This window comes from Grus americana, chromosome 1 (assembly GCF_028858705.1).
Source record: "Grus americana isolate bGruAme1 chromosome 1, bGruAme1.mat, whole genome shotgun sequence".
In the NCBI taxonomy this organism is placed as follows: domain Eukaryota; kingdom Metazoa; phylum Chordata; class Aves; order Gruiformes; family Gruidae; genus Grus; species Grus americana.
The window spans coordinates 165,205,548-165,211,892 of record NC_072852.1 but is presented as its reverse complement, the minus strand read 5'-3'; the positions used below and the strand labels follow the sequence as shown (position 1 = coordinate 165,211,892).

Sequence of the window (6,345 nt, the reverse complement as noted above, 5' to 3'; positions counted from 1 at the left end):
CGCAGGTTTTGCCGAAGCAGGTCCCGGAAGATGCACGAGGAAGAAAGAGAAAAAGCCCCGCTGACTACTGGAGCACGTGCGCTCCTTTATATAGGGTCCCATGCTCACGCGCAGATCACGGCTGCGTACGTGCAGTTTGTGCAGCACGTGCGGTACGTGCTGCCTCCTCGGGAAGCCTTTTTGCGCCCTGGCTCTCGCGCATGCGCACGGTGGCGCTCGTCCGCAGACAGCGCGGGGGGGGCAGTGCCCTCCGAGGCAGGACATCAACGCGGAGAAATAGTGGTGCGATGGGAATGTCGAGACAAACCGCATACAGTAGCGGTCTGCTACAGGGCGGGCTTGTGTTTTTTGTTTGAGACTTGCGTGCTGCCTTCCTGAGACGACCACTTCCCCGCTTTAAACAAAATGAGTGATAATAGAACCATTCCTTCGGGAAGAGAAGTTTTGTTTGATTTTCTGGAGAAATATGAAGTGCGACCCTCTGTGCCCAGGGTGGACTGGACTCAGGGAAATTGGCATAATTTGCAGAGCGTGGTTGACCGAATGAGTGCCTCGTGCAAAGATGCAAAACTAAGAGCAGGACAAGGAAAAGCGATTATTTGTGCCGTATTGGGCATTAGTTTGGTTGCAGCTGTAGAAGCTAGAGAGCAACAACGCACGGTGGAATCCCAAATGATACAGCCCTTGCAAGGGCAAGTAAAGAGTTTAAAGGACCAAGTGGAAGCAGAAAGAACTCAGGCCTATCATTTGCAATCTGCTCTAAAAGAGCAACTCCTTGTGGGCAAGGACTGTCCTAGGCCTCCTGGGAAAAGGACTGAATATCCTTACAACAAATTGGAGGAAGCAAAATTAAGGTTGGACAAATCAGATGTCCCTACCAGTTTTTTGCGACCCTTGGTTAAGATGGAATTTAAATATGAGGATGAATTTCCTCAAATCACTGCTAAGGAGGTCCCATATTCTGCTACTGAATTGGCTAAATTGGAAAAGGATTTTGGCCGTAACCCTAAGAAGTCAGAGACAGAATACGTTTGGAGAGTGCCGTTGTTGGGGCGGGGGGGGGACACCAGATACTGTTAAGTGAGAAGGAAGCCGAGGGCTACTGGGGGCCGGGAGTGTTCTTGACCACTGGCAACCACCATGCGCCCTGGTCTCTAACCCAAAGAGCAGCCTATTGGGCTGGGGGACTCAACCCTTTGGAGGGGGGGACCCCCTTGCTATCGTAGGGACGGTCGACCAATTAGTAGAAAACGTGCAGAAGGCGGCATGTCTGCAAATGATGTATGAATGGGAACTTAGACCTAAACAAGAGTCCCCAGTGATGATACCAGTCAATCCAGAATGAATGACACCCCTTATAAGGGGCCTCCCTGATTCCTTAAAAGCTGTTGGCATCCAACTGCAAGGAAAAATACAGGCAATGTCCCAGGGCAAAAGGGCCGTTGCCGCGTTAGAAGAAATAGTGACCCCCAATAGTAGACAGCAGGAAAGGAAAGCGTGGACCTGGGGAGAGGTTGCTCAGGAATTAACTACCGGCAGAAGTACGGCCCTGTGGCCATTCCATCTGCTAAAACAGACCCAAAGGATCTAACACACACAGAACTGAACCCTTCCCCACACCCAACCAACAGTAAAAGGGTATCCCTCATAACACCACCGGGTGGCAGGGATATAGGACATAAACGTAACGGTCTGTGGACCATGGGGTGGCGAAAGGGCATTCCCCAAGACCTTATGAGTGGGTTACCCATGGACAAACTGGAAAAATTAGTACTAGGATGGCCTGAAAACCCACCGAGTAAGGAGGAGAGCCCCACTCCTAGTGCCCCTGTGCTGGGGCTGACCATCTCCCCTGGGCCAACAGGAAACTAACTCCTTTGCCCCCTTGTAGTGAGTGGGGGAGCAAAGGGTGGATATGTATTAGACGGCTCACTGGAAACCACAGGGGTGATCTATTAATTACTTGTTTTGTGGAGCCTAAGTTAATTCCAATAATGTTCCTGGTAGACACTGGAGCCCAAATTTGGGCCATCAAAATGGAGGACACAGTACAAAGCAGCATAACTTTGTCTAGGCGACGGATGTTCATTGCAAATGCTTTCGGTGATGTCCAAACGCAAACATTGGCTACCATAAGTTTGTGATTGCCTGGGTGACATGGTTCAGCCCCACCCGGCAGCTGAGCACCATGCACTGCTCGGTCACCGCTCCCCCGGTGGGATGGGGAGGAGAATGGAAAAACAAAGGCATCTGGTATGGTCCATGCTCGCAGTATGGATGTCAAAGATGTGATTTTTGATGAAGTTCCTGGGCACCAGTTGAAGTCAGTTCTAGTTCCATCATCATGGCACTTTGTTCAGTTTCAAAGTCCATCCTTCATTAGTTTTGGGTGATTCTTATGGTCATACCATTGATATGGTATATAGCTATTAACATCATGCAGTTTAAATCATTGGCTATTCTCACCCAAAACCAAATCCCCTTGAGGTACACAACGGACTTCCCCATCCTTTCTCATCACCCACCAAGTGCACCGTGGTCCCTGAGCAAAAGCAATCCCACAGATGGGCTTGCCTTTGCCTGAAGCGGTGATAACCCAAACTGTTTTACCCAACATATTTTTCATGCGCACTACAGGAACTTTATCCCCTTCTACTGGGCGTGGAAATTTTGATTGGGCAGGGCCAGCTCGATTGGCAGATCCCCTAGTGTTAACTAACCAGGTGGCCTTTGCTAAATGGGTGTCCCAGTGTTTGAGGGTCCCACCACCCATTGCTCTCAGGGTAGTTTTTAGCAGTCCATTGTACCTTTCAATTTTCCCAGAGGCTGGTGCATGGTAGGGGATGTGATACACCCACTCAATACCATGCTCTTTGGCCCAGGTGTCTATGAGGTTGTTCCGAAAATGAGTCCCGTTGTCTGACTCAATTCTCTCTGGGGTGCCATGTCGCCACAGGACTTGCTTTTCAAGACCCAGAACGGTGTTCCGGGCAGTGGCATGGGGCACAGGATATGTTTCCAGCCATCCAGTGGTTACTTCCACCATTGTAAAAACATAACGCTTGCCTTGGCGGGTTTGTGGGAGCGTGATGTAGTCGATCTGCCATGCTTCCCCATATTTATATTTCAACCATCAGCCTCCATACCACAGAGGCTTTACCCGCTTGGCTTGCTTGATTGCAGCTCCTGTTTCACATTGATGGATGACCTGTGAGATGGCGTCCATGCTCAAGTCCACCCTTCGATCACGGGCCCATCTATATGTCGCATCTCTTCCTTGATGGCCTGAGGTGTCATGGGCCCACCGAGCTATAAATAATTCACCCTTACGCTGCCAGTCCAAATCCACCTGAGCCACTTCAATCTTGGCAGCCTGATCCACCTGCTGGTTGTTCTGATGTTCCTCTGTGGCCCGACTCTTGGGTGCGTGGGCATCTACATGACGTACCTTTACAACTAGCTTCTCTAGCTGGGCAGCAATATCTTGCCACAGTGGGGCAGCCCAGATGGGTTTGACTCTGTGTTGCCAGTTGTTTCGCTTCCACTGCTGTAACCACCCCCACAGGGCATTGGCCACCATCCATGAGTCAGTATAGAGGTACAGCGTTGGCCACTTTTCTCTTTCAGCAATATCTAAAGCCAGCTGGATGGCTTTCACCTCTGCAAACTGGCTCGATTCACCTTCTCCTTCAGCAGCTTCTGCAACTCGCCGTGTAGGACTCCATACAGCGGCCTTCCACCTTCGATGCTTTCCCACGATGCGACAGGACCCATCAGTGAAGAGGGCATATGGTTTCTCATCTTCTGTTAGTTTATTATACGGTGGGGCTTCTTCAGCACTTGTCACCTCCTCCTCTGGTGACATTCCAAAATCTTTGCCTTCTGGCCAGTCCATGATCACTTCAAAAATTCCTGGGCGATTGGGGCTTCCTATTCGAGCCTGCTGTGTAATCAGTGCAACCCATTTACTCCACGTAGCATCAGTGGCATGATGTGTAGAAGGAGCCCTCTCTTTGAACATCCAGCCCAGCACTGGCAGTCGGGGTGCCAAGAGGAGCTGTGCTTCAGTGCCAATCACCTCTGAAGCAGCTCGAACCCCTTCATAGGCTGCCAATATCTCCTTTTCCGTTGGAGTGTAGCGGGCCTCGGATCCTCTGTATCCCTGACTCCAAAACCACAGGGGTCAGCCTTGAGTCTTCCCTGGTGCTTTCTGCCAGAGACTCCAGGTAGGGCCATTCTCCCCGGTTGCAGTGTACAGCACATTTTTTACATCTGGTCCTGCCCGGACTGGCCCAAGAGCTACAGCATGAACTATTTCTTGTTTAATTTGTTCAAAAGCTTGTCGTTGCTCAGGGCCCCATTTAAAATCATTCTTCTTCCAGGTTATGTGGTAGAGAGGGCTTACTATCAGACTATAATTCGGAATGTGCATTCTCCAGAAACCCACAACACCTAAGAAGGCCTGTGTCTCCTTTTTGTTGGTTGGTGGAGACATGGCTGCTATTTTGTTGATAATATCCATAGGGATCTGATGCCGCCCATCATGCCACCTTATTCCTAAAAACTGGATTTCCTGCGCAGGCCCCTTCACCTTACTTCGTTTTATGGCAAAGCCAGCCTGCAGCAGGATTTAGATTATTTTCTTCCCTTTCTCAGAAACTTCCTCTGCTGAGTTGCCCCATACAATGATGTCATCAATGTATTGCAGGTGCTCCGGGGCTTCACCCTTTTCTAGTGCAGTCTGGATCAGTCCATGGCAAATGGTGGGGCTGTGTTTCCACCCCGGGGCAGTCGATTCCAGGTGTGCTGGACGCCCCTCCAAGTGAAGGCAAACTGTGGCCTGCACTCTGCTGCCAAAGGGATCGAGAAAAATACATTAGCTATATCAATTGTGGTGTACCACATGGCTGCCTTTGACTCCAGTTCATATTGAAGCTCCAGCATGTCTGGCACAGCAGCACTCATCGGCGGTGTGACTTCATTCAGGCCACGATAGTCTACCGTCAGCCTCCACTCTCCATTGGACTTCCGCACTGGCCATATGGGACTGTTAAAGGGTGAGCGGGTTCTGCTGATCACTCCCTGACCCTCCAGTTGACGAATTAGCTCGTGGATGGGAACCAGGGAGTCTCTGTTGGTGCGGTATTGCCGCCGGTGCACAGTTGTGGTAGCAATCGGCACCTGTTGCTCTTCAACCCTCAGCAACCCTACAACAGAAGGGTCCTCCGAGAGACCGGGCAAAGTAGACAATGGTTCAATTTCCTCCACTTCCAAGGCGGCTATTCCAAAAGCCCACCGGTAGCCTTTTGGATCTTTGAAATACCCTTTCCGGAGGTAGTCTATGCCCAGGATGCACAGAGCCTCTGGCCCAGTCACAATGGAGTGCTTTTGCCACTCATTCCCAGTTAGACTTCAGCCTCCAACAGAGTCAACTGTTGGGATCCCCCCGTCACACCAGAAATAGATATCGGTTCCACCCCTTCATAGCTCAATGGCATTAGGGTACACTGTGCACCAGTGTCCACTAGGGCTTTGTACTCTTGTGGGTCCGATGTGCCAGGCCATCGGATCCACACAGTCCAATAAACCCTATTGTCCCTTTCCTCCACCTGGCTGGAGGCAGGGCCCCTCTAATCCTGCTCATCATAGTCACTACTCACCTCTTGCAAAAAGGACTTAGAAGTCCCTTCAAGAGGATCAAAAGTGCGATCGGGCCTTTCACATGGTCTGGGGGGCTGCCCGGTGGAAACTGGAGCGGCATTCTTTCTGGAAGAGTCCCTTTTTACAGCTGTCTTGCCTTGTAGCTCATGTACTCGTGCCCGCAGGGTTGAGGTAGGCTTCCCATCCCATTTCCTCATGTCTTCTCCATGGTGACGCAGATAAAACCACAGGATATCTCGTGGTGTGTATGCTCTATATCCCCTCTCTGGAGCAGAAAAACGCTTACTCCTAACAGCTGCAATACGCGTCTGTGCAGGTGGGGAGTAAGATATATCCTCTTTGAATTGCCGGACATCCTGGGACAGTTTCTGCATAGCCGAGACGAGGGAGGAAGAAAGGCTCTCTTCATATTGCTGGAGTCAGCCAGCCACTTCATCCACTGTGGGCGCCTCTTCACTTTTCCAGTCGATGACTGCCACTGAGTTGGTGTACGATGATGGTGCACTTCGTACAAATTTTTGCCACATGGGTCGGGTATATTGGACTTCATCGGGGTCTGTGGGCAGCTGTGCATTGTCCGGATCATAATAAACCATCTCCCGCACAGCTAATTCCCTCAGATATTGGATACCTCTCTCCATAGTGGTCCACTTGCCTGGCCGACATACAACATCTTCGCTGAAA

General features: G+C 50.7%; 1 pseudogene; it reads left to right on the top strand.

Moving 5' to 3' along the window:
- The first annotated feature begins 405 nt into the window (after positions 1–405).
- Positions 406–1,872, top strand: LOC129204843 (uncharacterized; annotated as a pseudogene).
- Positions 1,873–6,345: the final 4,473 nt, after the last annotated feature.